Source organism: Schistocerca gregaria, chromosome 1, assembly GCF_023897955.1.
Source record: "Schistocerca gregaria isolate iqSchGreg1 chromosome 1, iqSchGreg1.2, whole genome shotgun sequence".
Taxonomy (NCBI): domain Eukaryota; kingdom Metazoa; phylum Arthropoda; class Insecta; order Orthoptera; family Acrididae; genus Schistocerca; species Schistocerca gregaria.
Window position 1 is genome coordinate 742715928 of NC_064920.1, and position 19018 is coordinate 742734945.

The window sequence follows — 19018 nt, forward strand, 5'->3', positions numbered from 1 at the left end:
TCAGTTATTTTGCTCCCCAAATAGCAAAACTCCTTCACTACTTTAAGTGACTCATTTCCTAATCTAATTCCCTCAGCGTCCCCGACTTAATTCGACTACATTCCATTATCCTCGTTTTGCTTTTGTTGATGTTCATCTTATACCCTCCTTTCAAGACACTGTCCATTCCGTTCAACTGCTCTTCCAAGTCGTTTTCTGCCTCTGACAGAATTACAATGTAATCGCCAAACCTTAATGTTTTTATTTCTACTCCATGGATTTTAATGCCTACTCCGAATTTTTCTTTCGTTTCCTTTACTGTTTGCTCAATATATACATTGAATAGGATCGGGGAGAGGATATAACCCTGTCTCACTCCCTTCCCAACCACTGCTTCCCTTTCATATCCATCGACTCTTATAACTACCATTTGGTTTCTGTACAAATTGTAAATAGCCTTTCGCTCCCTGTATTTTACGCCTGCCACCTTCAGAATTTGAAAGAGACCATTCCAGTCAACATTGTTAAAAGCTTTCTCTAAGTCTACAAATGCTAGGAACGTAGGTTTGCCTTTCCTTAATCTTTCTTCTAAGGTAAGTCGTAGGGTCAGTATTGCCTCACGTGTTCCAACATTTCTACGGAATCCAAACCGATCTTCCCCGAGGTCCGCTTCTACCAGTTTTTCCATTAGTCTGTAAAGTATTCGCATTAGTATTTTTCAGCTGTGACTTATTAAACTGATAGTTAGGTAATTTTCACATCTGTCAACGCCTGCTTTCTTTGGGATTGGAATTATTATATTCTTCTTGAAGTCTGAGGGTATTTCGCCTGTCTCACACATCTTGCTCACCAGATGGTAGAGTTTTGTCAGGAATGGCTCTCCCGGGCCATCAGTAGTTCTAATGGAATGTGGTCTACTCCGGGGGCCTTGTTTCGACTCAGGTCTTTCACTGCTCTGCCAAACTCTTCACGCAGTATCCTATCTCCCATTTCGTCTTCATCTACATCCTCTTCCATTTCCATAATATTGTCCTCGAGAACATCGCTCCTGTATAGACCCTCTATATACTCCTTCCACCTTTCTGCTTTCCTTTCTTTGCTTAGAGCTGATTTTCCATCTTAGCTCTTGATATTCATGCAAATGGTTCTTTTTCTCCAAAGGTCTCTTTTAATCTCTTACCCCTGTTGAGATAAGCCTCTACATGCTTACATTTGTCCTCTAGCCATCCCTGTTTAGACATTTTCCACTTCCTGCCGATCTCATTTTTGAGACGTTTGTATTCATTTTTGCCTGCTTCATTTGCTGCATTCTTCTCCTGTCATCAATTAAATTCAGTATCTCTTCTGTTACCCACGGATTTCTACTAGCCCTCGATTTTTTACCTACTTGATGCTCTGCTGCCTTCGCTATTTCATCCCTCAAAGCCACCCATTCTTCTTCTCGAGTATTTCATTCCTCCATTCCTGTCAATTGTTCCCTTACACTCTCCCTGAAACTCTGTATAACCTCTAGTTTAGTCAGTTTATCCAGGTCCCATCTCCTTACATCCCCACCTTTTTGCAGTTTCTTCAGTTTTAATCTACACTTCATAACCAATGGATTGTGGTCAGAGTCCACATCTGCCCCTGGAAATGTCTTACAATTTAAAACCTGGTTCCTAAATCTCTGTCTTACCATATATTTGAAACCTTTTAGTATCTCCAGGGTTCTTCCATGTATACGACCTTCGTTCATGATTCTTGAAGCAAGTGTTAGCTACGATCAAGTTATGCTCTGCGCAAATTTCTACCAGGCGGCTACCTCTTTCATTTCTTAGCCCTAATCCATATTCACCTACTACGTTTCCTTCTCTTCCTTTTCCTACTGTCGAATTCCAGTCACCCATTAGTAGTAAATTTTCGTCTCCCTTCACTACCTGAATAATTTCTTTTATCTCATCATACATTTCATCAATTTCTTCGTCATCTGCACAGCTAGTTGGCATATAAACTTGTACTACTGTAGTAGGTGTGAGCTTTGTGTCTATCTTGGCCACAATAATGCGTTCACTATGCTGTTTGTAGTAGCTTACCGCACTCCTATTTTTTTAATCATTATTAAACCTACTCCTGCATTACCCCTATTTGATTTTGTATTTATAACCCTGTATTCACCTGACCAGAAGTCTTGTTCGTCCTGCCGCCGAACTTCACTAATTCCCACTATATCTAACTTTAACATATGCATTTCCCTTTTTAAATTTTCTTACCTACCTGCCCGATTAAGGGATCTGACATTTCACGCTCCGATCCGTAGAATGCCAGTTTTCTTTCTCCTGATAACGACATCCTCTTGAGTAGTCCCCACCCAGAGATTCAAATGGGGGACTATTTTACCTCCGGAATAATTTACCCAAGAGGATGCCATCACCATTTAACCATACAGTAAAGCTGCATGCCTCGGGAAAAATTACGGTTGTAGTTTCCCCTTGCTTTCAGCCGTTCGCAATACCACAACAGTAAGGCCGTTTTGGTTAGTGTTACAAGGCCAGATCAATCAATCATTCAGACTAGAATGAGATTTTCACTCTGCAGCGGAGTGTGCGCTGATATGAAACTTCCTGGCAGATTAAAACTGTGTGCCCGACCGAGACTCGAACTCGGGACCTTTGCCTTTCGCGGGCAAGTGCTCTACCAACTGAGCTACCGAAGCACGACTCACAGCCGGTACTAGGTACTGGCAGAAGTAAAGCTGTGAGTACCGGGCGTGAGTCGTGCTTCGGTAGCTCAGTTGGTAGAGCACTTGCCCGCGAAAGGCAAAGGTCCCGAGTTCGAGTCTCGGTCGGGCACACAGTTTTAATCTGCCAGGAACTTTCATATCAGCGCACACTTCACTGCAGAGTGAAAATCTCATTCTGGAAACATCCCCCAGGCTGTGGCTAAGCCATGTCTCCGCAATATCCTTTCTTTCAGGAGTGCTAGTTCTGCATGTCTCGCAGGAGAGCTTCTGCAAAGTTTGGAAGGTAAGAGACGAGGTACTGGCAGAAGTAAAGCTGTGAGTACCGGGCGTGAGTCGTGCTTCAGTAACTCAGTTGGTAGAGCACTTGCCCGTGAAAGGCAAAGGTCCCGAGTTCGAGTCTCGGTCGGGCACACAGTTTTAATCTGCCAGGAAGTTTCATATCAGCGCACACTCCGCTGCAGAGTGAAAATCTCATTCTGGAAACATCCGCCAGGCTGTGGCTAAGCCATGTCTCCGCAATATCCTTTCTTTCAGGAGTGCTAGTTCTGCATGTCTCGCAGGAGAGCTTCTGTAGAGTTTGGAATGTAGGAGACGAGGTACTGGCAGAAGTAAAGCTGTGAGTACCGGGCGTGAGTCGTGCTTCGGTAGCTCAGTTGGTAGAGCACTTGCCCGCGAAAGGCAAAGGTCCCGAGTTAGAGTCTCGGTCGGGCACACAGTTTTAATCTGCCAGGAAGTTTCAATCATTCAGTCTGTTGTCCCTGCAACTACTGAAATGGCTGCTGCCGGTCTTCAGGAACAACACGTTTGTCTGGCCTCTCAACAGATACTCCTCCGTTGTGGTTGCACCTACGGTACGGCTATCTGTGTCGCTGAGGCACGCAAGCCTCCCCACCAACGGCAAGGTCCATGGTTCAGAGGGGGGCAACAATATTAATCATAATAAAATACAAAATTTCAGTATTACATAATTTTTTTGGCCCACTGAAGATGTAATACACTCCTGGAAATGGAAAAAAGAACAGATTGACACCGGTGTGTCAGACCCACCATACTTGCTCCGGACACTGCGAGAGGGCTGTACAAGCAATGATCACACGCACGGCATAGCGGACACACCAGGAACCGCGGTGTTGGCCGTGGAATGGCGCTAGCTGCGCAGCATTTGTGCACCGCCGCCGTCAGTGTCAGCCAGTTTGCCGTGGCATACGGAGCTCCATTGCAGTCTTTAACACTGGTAGCATGCCGCGACAGCGTGGACGTGAACCGTATGTGCAGTTGACGGACTTTGAGCGAGGGCGTATAGTGGGCATGCGGGAGGCCGGGTGGACGTACTGCCGAATTGCTCAACACGTGGGGCGTGAGGTCTCCACAGTACATCGATGTTGTCGCCAATGGTCGGCGGAAGGTGCACGTGCCCGTTGACCTGGGACCGGACCGCAGCGACGCACGGATGCACGCCAAGACCGTAGGATCCTACGCAGTGCCGTAGGGGACCGCACCGCCACTTCCCAGCAAATTAGGGACACTGTTGCTCCTGGGGTATCGGCGAGGACCATTCGCAACCGTCTCCATGAAGCTGGGCTACGGTCCCGCACACCGTTAGGCCGTCTTCCGCTCACGCCCCAACATCGTGCAGCCCGCCTCCATTGGTGTCGCGACAGGAGTGAATGGAGGGACGAATGGAGACGTGTCGTCTTCAGCGATGAGAGTCGCTTCTGCCTTGGTGCTAATGATGGTCGTATGCGTGTTTGGCGCTGTGCAGGTGAGCGCCACAATCAGGACTGCATACGACCGAGGCACACAGGGCCAACACCCGGCATCATGGTGTGGGGAGCGATCTCCTACACTGGCCGTACACCTCTGGTGATCGTCGAGGGGACACTGAATAGTGCACGGTGCATCCAAACCGTCATCGAACCCATCGTTCTACCATTCCTAGACCGGCAAGGGAACTTGCTGTTCCAACAGGACAATGCACGTCCGCATGTATCCCGTGCCACCCAACGTGCTCTAGAAGGTGTAAGTCAACTACCCTGGCCAGCAAGATCTCCGGATCTGTCCCCCATTGAGCATGTTTGGGACTGGATGAAGCGTCGTCTCACGCGGTCTGCACGTCCAGCACGAACGCTGGTCCAACTGAGGCGCCAGGTGGAAATGGCATGGCAGGCCGTTCCACAGGACTACATCCAGCATCTCTACGATCGTCTCCATGGGAGAATAGCAGCGTGCATTGCTGCGAAAGGTGGATATACACTGTACTAGTGCCAACATTGTGCATGCTCTGTTGCCTGTGTCTATGTGCCTGTGGTTCTGTCAGTGTGATCATGTGATGTATCTGACCCCAGGAATGTGTCAATAAATTTTCCCCTTCCTGGGACAATGAATTCACGGTGTTCTTATTTCAATTTCCGGGAGTGTATAATTATTATCTCGTACAAATTGTGAGCATACAGGCAGACGCAGACAATTTCGCAGATTTTCGTACTCAGGTTGGCTCATAATCGTGAGTTATTTCGTCTCGTTAATTGGAAAAACTCTTTCACACACACATTTTGATCTAAATATATTGGCGCGTTTGTAACCTTTTTATATGGATGTGGAAACTCTTCCTGAGGAAGACAACAGTGAGCCATGGACAGTTTTAATATAAAAGAATTTGTCTTTTAAATGGGAAGTACACAGAAGATCAATCAGTTGCAGTTTAAATGAAACGTCATAAGGTCTCGGAAACAAATGAAAGACTAGCAGTGTTCTTATAAAGCTTAGAAAACTATGCTTGAAATTCTTTGAAGCCCATAATGCCGTCTTCAAACCAAGCACTCTAACGCCAGTAAACTTAGGGAAATAGTGTTTTTTATCAGAATTTGTCTCTTCCACAATTCGACCTTCGATTTAATTTCAGCGCCATCAGATATGAAATAAGTTGTTTCTCTCCTTGAAGTGTCATCCTGTGGCCACTGTGCAGTCAACTCCACTTAAAATGGGTGGTGTAGGTCCATTCCAGGTATTCTAAGTTTCATTCCTACTTTACTTTTTCCTTCATATATTCAACAGTGTCAGGTTTTAAACCTTAGTCAATCCAGGCATACTCGTTATTTTAGCCAAAATACTTTGCAGTAATATATAAAGTCTCTACACCGGTACTCTTAGTTCAGTTCCATCAAAAGGTTTTGCAGCTGAGCATGCAATTTCAGAGAATTCACTGTTCATACCCCCAGTTTCATCATGTGCTCCATGACTGCAAATTTAGCATAAAGTGCTTCTTGATGTGCAGAACAATGAATCCCATCTGTTGGTCGTTGTAATTTTTTGTTCTTTCATCGTCAACTAATTCTTTTAATTTCTCTCTGCATTGTTGTGCAATGTCATTCCATAAGAAACCTGTGGTACCCATCGATTACGCGACTGTATAACTTTATCGTATAATGGGTAAAGAAAATTCTTAACCTTATCATCTGTCATTCTCATTCAATTTGAAGGCTCGTAACGATAGATCGCTAGGCTGCCTCTTTTTGTGCAAACAGCCATTGGATATGCGAACTTCTTTTATTCCACGAACAAGTACGGTAGCGAAAGGTAAACAGCGTAGACATCACGATTCTGCCGAAATGGAAAAAGTCGTGTGGAACGAAAAATGCCGCACTGCAGTACTAAATTAAATGTCGCGGAGTACCAAGTACTTCGGAGAATTACTTACCAAAGCGAAGACAGGTCTAGACTAGGTCCGCATACGCCCCGCACATCGTGCTTGCAGTTCGGTGCGCTGTGGTTGACACTGCTTGAGCCAGCTTAGTGCATGGAAGGTAGAATAATTTTTTATCGAACAAGCATTCGCACATGTCCGTGAGAAGTTATGGCCTCGTGGGGAAAAGGAGGTTATGCTCACCATGACGTACGAGTAGACTACGAAGGGGATGTAAATGACGTGCGTTTGCTGTGTTCAGCGGTACTGACTTTTCGGGTTTGGGCAAAAAAATTTCTGAGCTCAAAAGCTCAAGCCGATGCGGATATCTGCCGCTTTTTCTTCGGATATGGACAATAATATCTGCAACATATCATTTCCGTGCCGCCCCTGTGCCCTCGTCCTGTTCACTATTGTAGATGGTAGTCCACATCTGGTATCCGCGAGAAAGGACCGTTGTTCGGCCTGGATATGGTAAGCTGGTCTCTGCACAACCTTTCTAAATGGGTGGTGGCCAAGGCGTACGAGGTTAATTTTAGGGCTTGTGACTTTCCCAAAATAGTATGTTGAAAGACTTGCGGTTTGGTTTGAAAGAATACAGGCGACTGTAAGTTTACACCCTGACAACTGTCACTTTAACTTGTAAGCTTTCCACTTGTCTACCTGCCTTCTGCCAGTGGTTGTTGTTGCTAGCCTGCAATGGAGGTTATCACTTTTACCAGAATATCAAATAAAACTTGAATGCTGAGAAAAATTAATGAAACAGTGGTCCTGTCATTATTTTAGTAAACTATTGATGGGTGATTAATATATCAAGATGGGATTAGTCTTTTGTACAAATGGCAAGAGTTTATTAATCATAAAAAAGGAAAAACAACACCAGCTAAACGAGATGACAAATAAATCATGAACTGTTAGCAACATAAGTAGAAGCAAAAATAATTAGCACTCCACTGGGTGGCTCTTGGTTGGCAAGGACTAGGGTTTATCTGTTTATTTACCCTGGGTCAAAACATGGCTAATGCAATCTGAAATTGTCTAACACTGAATAGACTCTGATGGATTTATTCGACACAGAGTTTATACTGCGTTGGTGCAGTTGAGAACAAGTGGCCAGACTGTGACTCTGTTTGCCCTAACAAGCTGTACTACACCCCTTTTTTCTATGTGTAGCGCTGTCTCACCTGACAATCGTAGCGCAAGAGTCTGCAGAGTAGCGATATGCAGCGCCTGTAATTCATAATCGCGGGCACGAAATAGTCCTGGGCGGCTATCTATTAGACGGATCGCAATTACTCTCTAATAATCTGAAAACTCTCTAATAATCTAAAACATCGGCAGATTGGAGTGTGTGACACGCCAGTTCGCCTGTCATGCCATGGACCAGTTTGACTCACGTATGCGGTAGTGTGCACAAAGAGATCTAAAGTCAAGGTAGCAGACTTGATCCAAGTAAGACTGTCCTCGATACAGCGCACTGTCGGTACTGCTAAGACTTCACCACAGGTTCACCACTCAAGACCAGCGCCAGTGCGAATTCACGCTCAGGACGAGTGTCCCAAGTGTAAGCCACTCATAACAAGAATCAATACCGGAATCCCCTGTCCAGACGAGAGTTTTTCCATTCGTCCCCTTCCATTGAAACTTGATAACTTCAAAACTGCACCAACGCAACTCCCCTACACGGCTTTCATGCCAATCACAAGACTCCATGAGCGCCACGTCTCCCCTCTGGCTCACTTGATCTACCTCCCAGCCAATTTCCGACTCGTAAATTTCCACAAGGGAGGAGGAGGCGTTATATTCCTGAATCGTGTTTCCCGCGTGTTTTGAGAGTTTTTATTTAGGCCTAAATTGAACAACACATTTATCACGTTACAGCCTGGCCGACCAGGGGTCTCGGCTAAAATAAGAGGACTGCTTTCGTGTCCTAACATAGACCATCTCAGAGCCACGATAAATGTTACGTTCCGTCGCAAAAATCTTCTAAATGCCCGAAACTGCCAAAAAAAAAAAAAAAACCTGGCAGGCAGAGGGATAACACCACCTGAATGGCTCCATAGCGCCCAGTCCAAGGCGAAATTGGATCTCGCGGATTTTTATGAAATCCAGCTCTTTACACAATGGGTGTTTAGAACTCTGTCGAAAAGGCTGGGTGACCCACTTTCTCTCCTGCACCCCTGTCCCTGCCACAGCCAGAAACGCCTAGCAGGTATATCCAGGTAGGCAGTATTTCGCCTCTTCGACGAAAATCATTGTCTGCACACCAGTGCAAGAAATTCATGGGACCACCATTCTCTCCCCTGTAACTGCTTTAAGATGTTCCTCTCCCTAGCAGCTGCACGGATTTACTGTTTAATAACCAAACCACCTGCATGTTCTCAACTCCAGAAGATGTTATTCCAAGGAGAGCAACCATAAAGATCCCATTTGCATCAACAGTGTACGTGCTCCCATCCAGGCCTGCTCATGTTGATGACTGGGGTATAACAACATTAAAGAATAGCCTAGAATATAAAAATAAGTGAGAGATTGACTTGTCCTCTCACAATGTGTTTCCCACCGCTCTCTAGAAGCTCTGGAAGGAGGATGGTCTTTACAAAAGAGCACAGTTAGTAGGAGCAGGTAATGGCCAATGAAATAGCTCCATAATCCGACTGATACAGCAAAACGATAAACGATTTCGTGGAGCGGTTTGTAGAGCGTGAACTCGAAGAGTCGGTCGACAGCTCGCTCGGATGCAAAGCAGTTCGGAAGCCCCGAGGAGCGGAATTCGGATTTTAAAAAGTGGTCATTTCGGAAGTTCGGAGTCGGTGATCCTTTTTCCAGTACAGAAACCCTACAAATATTCAAAATTCCGGCTTTGTAGGCGAGTATTGTAGCTCGTGTTTCGAACACAGAATCCTTACATCATATCGAAGAGACAGTAGCTAACCAGTAGGTGGAGTCTGATAAAAGTGACATATCTCTGAGGTACAACTGAAGCCAATAAATTATATTCGTTTTATGGCGTTTTTGCGCAGCTTAAGAAAGGTGACTGAACAATTCCTGTTCTGTTTATGTGGAGAATATCGAGAAAGTGGTAGGGGACGCTGTGTGATTGTTATCGCTGGCATTCGCCAGTCCACTGATCACATCACAGAATATTTCTGATACTAGTTAGAGACCTACAGGGTTTTAATTTTCGACTTTGGAGTAGTGAAAGTTTACGGACTTTATTTAGGCTGATTTAAGCCTGTGTTGAATCCGAGCTAATGCAATGATCTATTGCCATCAGTTTGGTGTTGAAATGTTTCTTTTTTACCTATTTACGTACTCCCTTCTTCTACAGAAACTGTGGATTCTTAATATTATCAGGCGATGAAGTGAGTGGGAGGTTTCTACTCTGGTAATGAAGTAAACTGTAAAGACTACCTTTTGAAGTGAGAAAATAAAATTCAAAACTGAGTAGGTTGATTACATGTTTTATGCTCCAAAGATTGGCGAGCGTTCAGATGTCGACCATATAACCTAACACTCCTCTGTTACTACTCACCAAAAGCCTCCAAACCAGTGGCGGATACACATGGGGGACAGGTGGGGGGCAGGTGGGGGGCAGGTGGGCGCCCCCCTCCCCCTGCGGGTCCGCCCTCATTGCCACCCGCGCCACCCCCGCCAGTTTCTTCCGTCAGTCGACTCGAGTGAATAGCGTTACCGAGTAGTCGTACTTTCTTATCTAGCACGCGCATGCGCGTCGTCGTATTTTATACTTTTCTGTCTAACACATACCTACGAGAATTCATCATTTAAGGAAGAGAACCACAATTATAACTTTTTTATATCATAAGATGGCATTGTCTTGTATATGTGTATACTCAATTTAAATAAAACTTTCTCAAACTTTGTTGATTATTTTTTAATACGTTAAAAGTAAAGAAGCTCAAGATATCTTTAGCGCCCCCTCCTCCAGGTCTTTCTGTATCCCCCACTGCTCCAAACTATATGAAAAATTAAGCACTGCTTTTCTCATATGCTTAGCATTCCTCGCACTTACTGTGAACTGTCAGAGACATACGCTTGTTGATTTCCACAAAAAATTACCAAGAGCCGTATAGAAAAGTACGCTTTTCTCCATTTCTAGTCTGCCGCTAAGTGGAAAGCAGTGGCCCTGCACCAAATAAGATGATTTCATCCATCGCAAAGATAACATTTAGCTTTTGTGGAACGCAAGCGCGATTCTGCTTAAGACGGTCTTGTAAAAAGCAAAACAATGACTGGCAGATACTGTGTGAGTCTTCTAGACCAACTACCTATAAAGTACAAAATAATTCACAAGTGTTCCTGTTATACACCGAGACTCGGCTACACATCCGTGAGCTATTTTATTTAAACTGTTACAAGTGCATTTCGTCAGGGTCATGTATTTACTGCTGCACTAGCGGCGCGTTCCGATCTTATATGATGTAATATCATCCTGCTCGTAGAGTCAGTTTATCAGGAACATCGGTGAACTCCATTTTAATTGGATGACTGGAGTGAGGAGGTGTAGACACAAAACTTTTATTGATGGCAGTTTTTATTTTAATTCCTGTCGGCTGGCATCGGCGAATGAGGCGCAAACCAGTACGGTGACGCAGTATTTTGCTGCTGCTGTATGTTTACTGGCGCTCCTGACGGGACAGCTTCGCCAACGCCGTCGGAGCGTAGGCCGCCTGATGCTGCCGGCCTGGACGATCGCAGTCTGCAGCCGCCGTCAATATCCACGTTGTCAGGCAGCTTCACGATCTCAACTGCCTCTCGTATCTTCCGCTTGCAGGTAAGAATAATGAACCTGGAGTGATGCAAATTCGGAAGCAGCAACCGTACATTTTCATACTGGGTTCTATCAAGCAGCTGTCATTTACGATAGCTTTTGGTTTGAAAGTAGACTTGGCTTTATATCAGTGTTGCTGTTCTCTTAAGTCCAAAGCCTAGTTTGATGCAGCTATCCACGCTAGTCTATCCCGGGGAAAATCTCTTCAGCTCTTCACAACTATTGCAGCCTACAGCCACTTGAACCTCCACTATCCAGTTAACTAATCCTCGATGCCTCAGTGTGTGCATCATCAAATTCTGCCTTCTTTTAGTCTTTATAAATTTCTTTTCTCTCCAGTTCGATTCAGTACCTTCTCATCAGTTCCATCGGTCTAACCTTCAACATTCTGCTGCAGTAATATATTTCAAAAGCTTTGTTCTCTTCTTGACTGAATTGTTTACCACCAACGCTTCACTTCCGCACAAGGCTACAATATAGACAGATACCTTCAGAAAAAGCTTTATATTTGTATTTGATGTCTACTTTGAAAATAGTCATTTATTATGATGCCCAAATAACAGTTCCCAATCTAATTTCCTCATAATCAACCGATTTAATTCGAACTCATACCATTACCCTTGATTTATTTTTATTGACATACATCTTATAATTTTTTTCAAGATATTATCCATTTCTTTCAGTTGATCTTTCAAGTCCTTTGCTGTCTCCAGTAGGAAGGTGTGCTGAAAGTAATGCCTCCAAATTTTTTATGTGAAAATTATTAAACCTTTTAAAATAAAACAAACTCTTTAACATTCTTCATTTTTATTCTTTATGTCTACATATCTTTTTGTCAATATGGTCACCCTGGTGACGCACACATTTCTCCTAACAAGAGCCCAGTTTGTTGATACCGTCACTGTAGCAAGTTTGACTTGTTGACGGAACCACAACCTCACCTCTATTTGCTTCGCTTCATCACTATTATAGTGAAGTACTCTAAGGTGTTCTTTAAGATTTGTAAACAGATGAAAATCGGATGCGCCCGAGTCAGGGCTGTAGGGAGGATGTTCGATGACTGTGAACCCAAGGCGTCGGATTATCGTAGATGTCGCAGCCCTCGTGGGTGATCTGGCACCGTCGTGTTGAAGCAGAGGGTCTTCCTCGTGTGGATGAACTCTTCGAATGCGCTCTTTGCGAAACTCGATTAAAGCACCGACATACAGGTGCGTTACACACCGCCATGTTACACGCTGCGGTTCGGAAGCCCCTAGCGGCAGAGTGTTGCAACTTGAGTCAGCAAATCGGGGAAGCCGACCGAGAAATAGGCATGACAATTAATGCCTCAACCAATAATGAGAACAGAATAGAAAATTTGAAGGCATTACTTTTCGGCACTCCCTCGCACAATTATAACGTCACCGCCAAGTATCGATGTTTTTATTTGCCTTTGTTCAGCCTGTTTTCCAAGGTAAGTCGTAGGGTCAGCATCGTCTCGTATATTCCTACATTTCTCTAGAACCCAGACTTATCTTACCTGAGGTATCTGCATTCTTCCGTAAATAATTCAAGTCAGTATACAGCAACCATGGCTTATTAAACCGATGGTTCGGCAGAATTCACTGTTGTGGTTGGCAGGAGAGCCAACACCGTGTTACTAGAGAAGGCCGAAATGCACGCGATTTAGCTCACGCAGGCTGGAGTGAGGTCTGGAACAAGACAAGGAAATTAGAATTTAGAAACAACGGACGTAGCTGGTGGAATACTTAACTTTAATCCATTAATGATGAACTTCGCTCTTGACGTTACATAGTTCACAATATCAATAGCAGCTGATAATGGCGCCTTGCTAGGTCGTAGCAAATGACGTACCTGAAGGCTATGCTAAACTATCTTCTCGGCAAATGAGAACGTAAGTAGGCAGTGAACCATCGCTAGCAAAGTCAGCTGTACAACTGGGGCGAGTGCTAGGAAGTCTCTCTAGACCTGCCTTGTGGCGGCGCTCGGTCTGCAATCACTGATAGTGGCGACACGCGGGTCCGACGTATACTAACGGACCGCGGCCGATTTAAAGGCTACCACCTGGCAAGTGTGGTGTCTGGCGGTGACACCACTGTAATTACCAATGTTATTTTTGATGTGTACAACTGACACGTAGAGCAGTTAAAATACCCAGTGTTCTGAACAGATCTTTACAATGAGCTCGAATAGTATTTTTGGTTATTATTCTTATAGCTCTTTTCTGGAGTTTGAAAATTGTGTTCATATGTTGTGCATTTGTTCCCCAAAAAATAACTGCATAGTTAGGAATTGAATATACATGTGAATAATAAGTAACTAAAAGATACTGCATGTTACAAACTGATGATAGGATTCGAAGGGCACAATATGCTGATGACATTCTGTTTGCAAGTACCTTTGTTTGTTCACGCCACTTCAACTGAGAATCAATATTCATTCCTAGAATTTTTGCATTTGTTACACAGTCTATAAAGAGGCCATCTACATTTAATTTAACATTGTCATTTTTCCTCTTCAAACTGAAATTCATGGCATTAGTTTTCTTTACGTTCAATGTCACTTTATTACTTATTGACCAGTCATAAACATCCTTGAGAGTTTCAACATATTGTTGAGCAACATGTTGCCAGACCATTGTGTGAGAGACAGGATAGATAGCGTAGGTTACAGCTCAGCACTTCAGTACGTGGCAACGCAGCAGCCACGCAAAAGAACGCCATTATCGTAGCTTGGCTGCAATATATATATAGTCAAACAAAATTGCTGACTGACAGGAAAACAAGGAAGCAGCTCGCTGTCAGTGGGGCAGAGGAGGCCATCATGAGCGGCGGCGTGTCGGTCGTAGCTCCCGCTCATTTCGTTAATAATATTATTTATAGTAAACCACAGAGTCAATATCGGTGACCTCCATAATCAACATGTAGAAAGTGTTTATCAGAGATTTCGCTTTTCGTTTGCATGTTAAGTTCGCGGTCCGTGAGTGTAAGGCTGCCATTGTAAAGTGCTCTCTTGATATTCTGGCTACATAGCAGACTGGTTAGAACGGCGTAAATTGCAGTGTATGTATTGACACCACTGGATAACTGGAACTACATGGCATCCTCGTTTAAATCATGTGCACTCTTTACTGAACAAAAAAAAATGTCAGAGAAATCCTTTCACAATTCACCATTGCAGCTATACCTCTGCTTTCAGATCCGGCGAATCCACGACCTGCACTTTCACTGAACCGAAAGGGACATCATCTGGAAGAAGCAGGTTGGCAGATTGCAGACCAACTACTACCAAGATGTGACGGACTTGCATATCTGCAACGCCGACGTCACCATGTACAGTTGTTCCAGCAGAACACAACGACCCAGCAGCACCAGTTTTGTTTTTTCTGACGACTACCTCCTGAACAGTCCTCGCCCAGAGTTGCGAGTCAGTGACTATTTTAACGCTGACATATTTCATGAAAGAGGATGACATCATCATAGGCTATACGTTAGAGATGCATGCTATTGGGGAACATCAGACCATAGTTCCCCCCCCCCCCCTCCCCCTGAAAAGAAAAGAATGCTTTCCCTCCTCCGGCCTCTCCACAAATACAATTCCGTTGTGGTTGCCACTATGGTATGGCTATCTGTATTGTAGAGGCATGCAAACGACCCCACATCGTCAAGTACAAGATTCGTAGGATGGGAGTGGAGAGCTCGTTACTTCGATACATATCGCGAGATCGTAGATACTAGAATGCACAACTAATATTATTTATTACCCCACGCAAAGAGCTAAAACGACTTTGTCACTGGAATGAAATTTTCAATCTGCAGCGGAGTATGCGCTGATATGAAGCTTTCTGGCGGATTAGAACTGTTTGCGGGACCGAGACTCGAACTCGGATCCTTTACATTTTACAGGCAAGTGCTCTACCAACCGAGCTACCCTAGCATGACTCAGGCTCCTCCATCATACCTGTACTTTTGTCAGTACGTCGTCTCCGACCTTCCAAACTTCACAAAGTCCTCCTGCAAACCTTGCGGAACTAGCACGCCGGGATGAAAAAATATTGCGAAGATGAGGCTTTGCCACAGCCTGGAGGATGTTTCCAGAATGAAATTTTCACTCTGCAGCGAAGTGTGCACTGATATAAAATTTCCTGACAGATTAAAACCATCTGCAGTTTCAATCTGCCAGGAATTTTGAGCTTTGTCGCTGCTCTTGGTACTCGTCACCGTTTTTAATAATAAACAGGTGGTAGACAGGCGACTGAAGAGTGATAATGTAGTGTCAGTCGACCGACAATTTACAGTAGAAGAGGCATGTATACTGGGTATTCCGCATACTGAAGACACTCACAAATGGTCACTCCGAAAGAAATGCACACAATTTTTTTAAAAAATCCATCTTTCATTCTACAAGTCTGAAAGTTTTACACTGTGTAAATACATCCTTTAGGAACAATATTTTCATTTCTCCACATAATTTCCATCCCTCTCAACTGACTTACGCCATCTTGGAACTAGCGCCTATATACCTGCACTGTAAAATTCTGGACCAACCATTTGGAGCCACTGTTTGGCAGCGTGCATCTTCAAACTTTGTTCCACGAAGAGAGTCTTTCAGTCTCCCAAAGAGATGATAGTCACATGGAGCCAGGTTAGGACTGTAAGGCGGGTGTTTCAGTGTTGTCCATCCCAGTTTTGTGAACGCTTCCGTCGTTTTCTGACTGACATGTGGCCGTGCATTGTCATGCAACAGCAAAACATCTGGCTTTTGCCGGTGTGGTCGAACACGACTCAGTCGAGCTTGAAGTTTCTTCAGTGTCGTCACATATGCATCAGAATTTATGATGGTTCCACTTGGCATGATGTCCACAAGCAAGAGTCCTTCGGAAGCGAAAAACACCGTAGCCATAACTTTTCCAGCAGGAGGCGTGATTCTGAATATTTTTTTCTTGGGTGAATTTGCATGATGCCACTCGATTGATTGCCTCTTCGTCTCTGGTGAAAAATGATGGAGCCATGTTTCATGACCTGTCACAATTCTTCCAAGAAATTCATCTCCACCATTCTCGTACTGTTCCAAAAGTTCGCTGCATACCGTTTTTCTTGTTTCTTTGTGAGCCACTGTCAACATCCTGGGAACCCACCTGGCACAAACCTTTTTTAACGCCAACACTTTCAGTATTCTGCAAACACTTCCTTCCCTTATCCCAACGTAGCGTGACAATTCGTTCACTGTGATGCGTCTGTCAGCGGTCACCAGTTCGTTAACTCTGTGCACATTGTCTGGAGGGTGTGCAGAACGGGCCCGCTTTCATCACGTAACCTGCTTGCCTACGGACTAACTGTACTGCGATCGACAGCAGCACCTCCATACAGCATTTCAACCTCTTGTCGATGTTTCTCACTGTCACGTTTTCATAACACAGGAATTCTATGACAGCACGTTGCTTCTGACGAACGTCAAGTGTAGCAGCCGTCTTGAAGACATGCTGTGACGGCGCCACTCACGGGAACAGGTTGAACTAAGTTTTAAAACAAGCGGGAAGGATGTATCTACACGCTGTAAAACTTTCACATATGCAGAATGAAAACTGTATTTTTACGAAAATAATGTGCATTTCTTTTGGAGTGACCCTCGTAGAAATAATACTTTCGGCAGTGACAGTTTTCTGCACCTATGATTCATTTTTAAATAGCTATCGATGAACTTTTCCTACTTTGTGAGCAAAACTGCGATAAAACACATGTAAATGTTAGCAGTCATACTTTTCACGAAATATCATGTATTAGGAGGTGAAGTCCGCCTTAAATAGACCATTTTCATCAAGCTTATGGTTGATTTTTATAACTTTAGAGGGGAAAGTACTTGGCTTCGGCAGATTTGAGCCTCAAATTTGTAACACACCGCGGGTATTTTGCGAATTGTAAAAATCGATATTTGTAGTCCTTCTTCCCACCAATTATCAGCTCCGTCTCTAAAGACAAAATGCTCCAATAAGTCGGTAAACAAAAAGCAAAGACTGTTAATTACTTATATACGACGAAATGAGTAAACAAGACAGTGCCAGTATCAGGTGGTATTCAAATTACCGGGCTGGAGCTGACGTGTTTTCTCGAAGTCGCCAAGGGCGCTCTTTGCCACCCTACCTGTCCTGTTGCGTCTGTTGCTCATCAACTAAATGTCAAACGCCAGCGGGGACAGGCATGCCGTCCTGTCACGAACGGTCCTATTTTACAAGTGGGCGGTGCGTGACACCAGAGTAGCACACAGCACCGTCAGGCTCGCATGTGGAATATCGCGACTGCAGTGCCGTCACTTGTGCTGTTAATTAAATGCTACCCGAGCTACGTACTGCCCGCCTCTTTAGGAGCCCGCGATCTATTAGCATATTCTGTAACGACGGCTGCGCGGAGTAATTTTTTAAAACTGAATATCTCGCAGTCTTTTCTTCCTTTTCGTCACAACAAGTAGGATGGTCCATACAGAGTAATAATTATAGACAAATGACTACTCTCGTCTGTGCTAAGTTCCAAAAATCCAAACTACAAATAATGAAGAAAATACAATAAAGGATATCGAAAATCCGAAGAAGAGCTGCTCGATTCTTTATATTATCGTGAAATGGGGGAGAGAGTGCCACTGATGTAATAAGCGAGTTGAGATGGCAATCATTTTTCGTTACGGCGAGATCTTGTCACCAACTTTCTCTCTGAAAGCTAAAACATTTTCTTGGTGCCAACCTACATAGAAAGAAACGATCGTCATAACAAAATAAGACAAATCAGACGTAGTACGGAAATATTTCAGTGTGCATTTTTCCTCCGTACTATTAGACAGTGGAACAGTAGGTAAATAGTCTGAAGGTGATGGGATAAACCCTCTGCCAGGCCCTTAAATGTCAATTTCAGAGTAATCAGGTGGATGTAGATGTAGATATTCTGCCAAATCTTTTGTTGTAGAAAGAAACAGAGACGATGAGATGGTGTCCAGTTACTTTCTTTATCGGTTGCGTGTACTGTATGTTATTGTGTTGATACACGAAGCTATCAGCACTAGCTTATGTTACAATCAACTGCCGAATACAATAAAGACAATCACCAGAATGGCCAGGAGTGATTTGACAGGTATCTGGTGAAGTGGAGGGTATCAGGAGATGTGGCAGGTGTCAGGTATCTGGGCTTTTTGCAAGTATCTGGAGATTTTGCTGGTATCTGCGGTTTTCTCAGTTATCCGGAGGTGTAATCTGTATCTGGAGATGTATTTATATAGATATGTGGCAGGCATTTGGGACAAAGGATATCTTGTTATGCGGCAGATGCTATCCAGATGGCGAACGCAACTTTACAGCTGCTCACACAGATCCTGATTGGGACAATTTAAGACAAACAGGATACCACACGCTACTGCTTGGAAGTATTTCGCGTGGTTTTCCAACACCTACTGAAATTTTCAGCCATTGTTTATATTATGACATCAGGCTGAGAGATCACTTTGCTCCAAAATACTGAATAAGCACAAATAATACTATCTGGTAATTATGCAAGCATCCTAATTAAGTTTTACAAAGAAGTAATCGATACAGTTTTATAAAAGGCACTCAACTTACCAAAACATAGCTCATTGCATTCCGTACACGCTAAAATGTAAGTTCGCCATCAGTAACAGAACTTGAGGGAAGCTTGATATTTAAGTTGAATGTTAAAATCTTTTATGTATGTGTATCAATAAGAAACTGAATTGAAAAAATAGCTTGTCTTCTTAAGCGCTTAAAATCTACAATGTTTCTTCTGTACACATCACTTGATTTCTTTTAAAAAATAGTATGTTTATTCGTTTGGAATTAACTACTTCC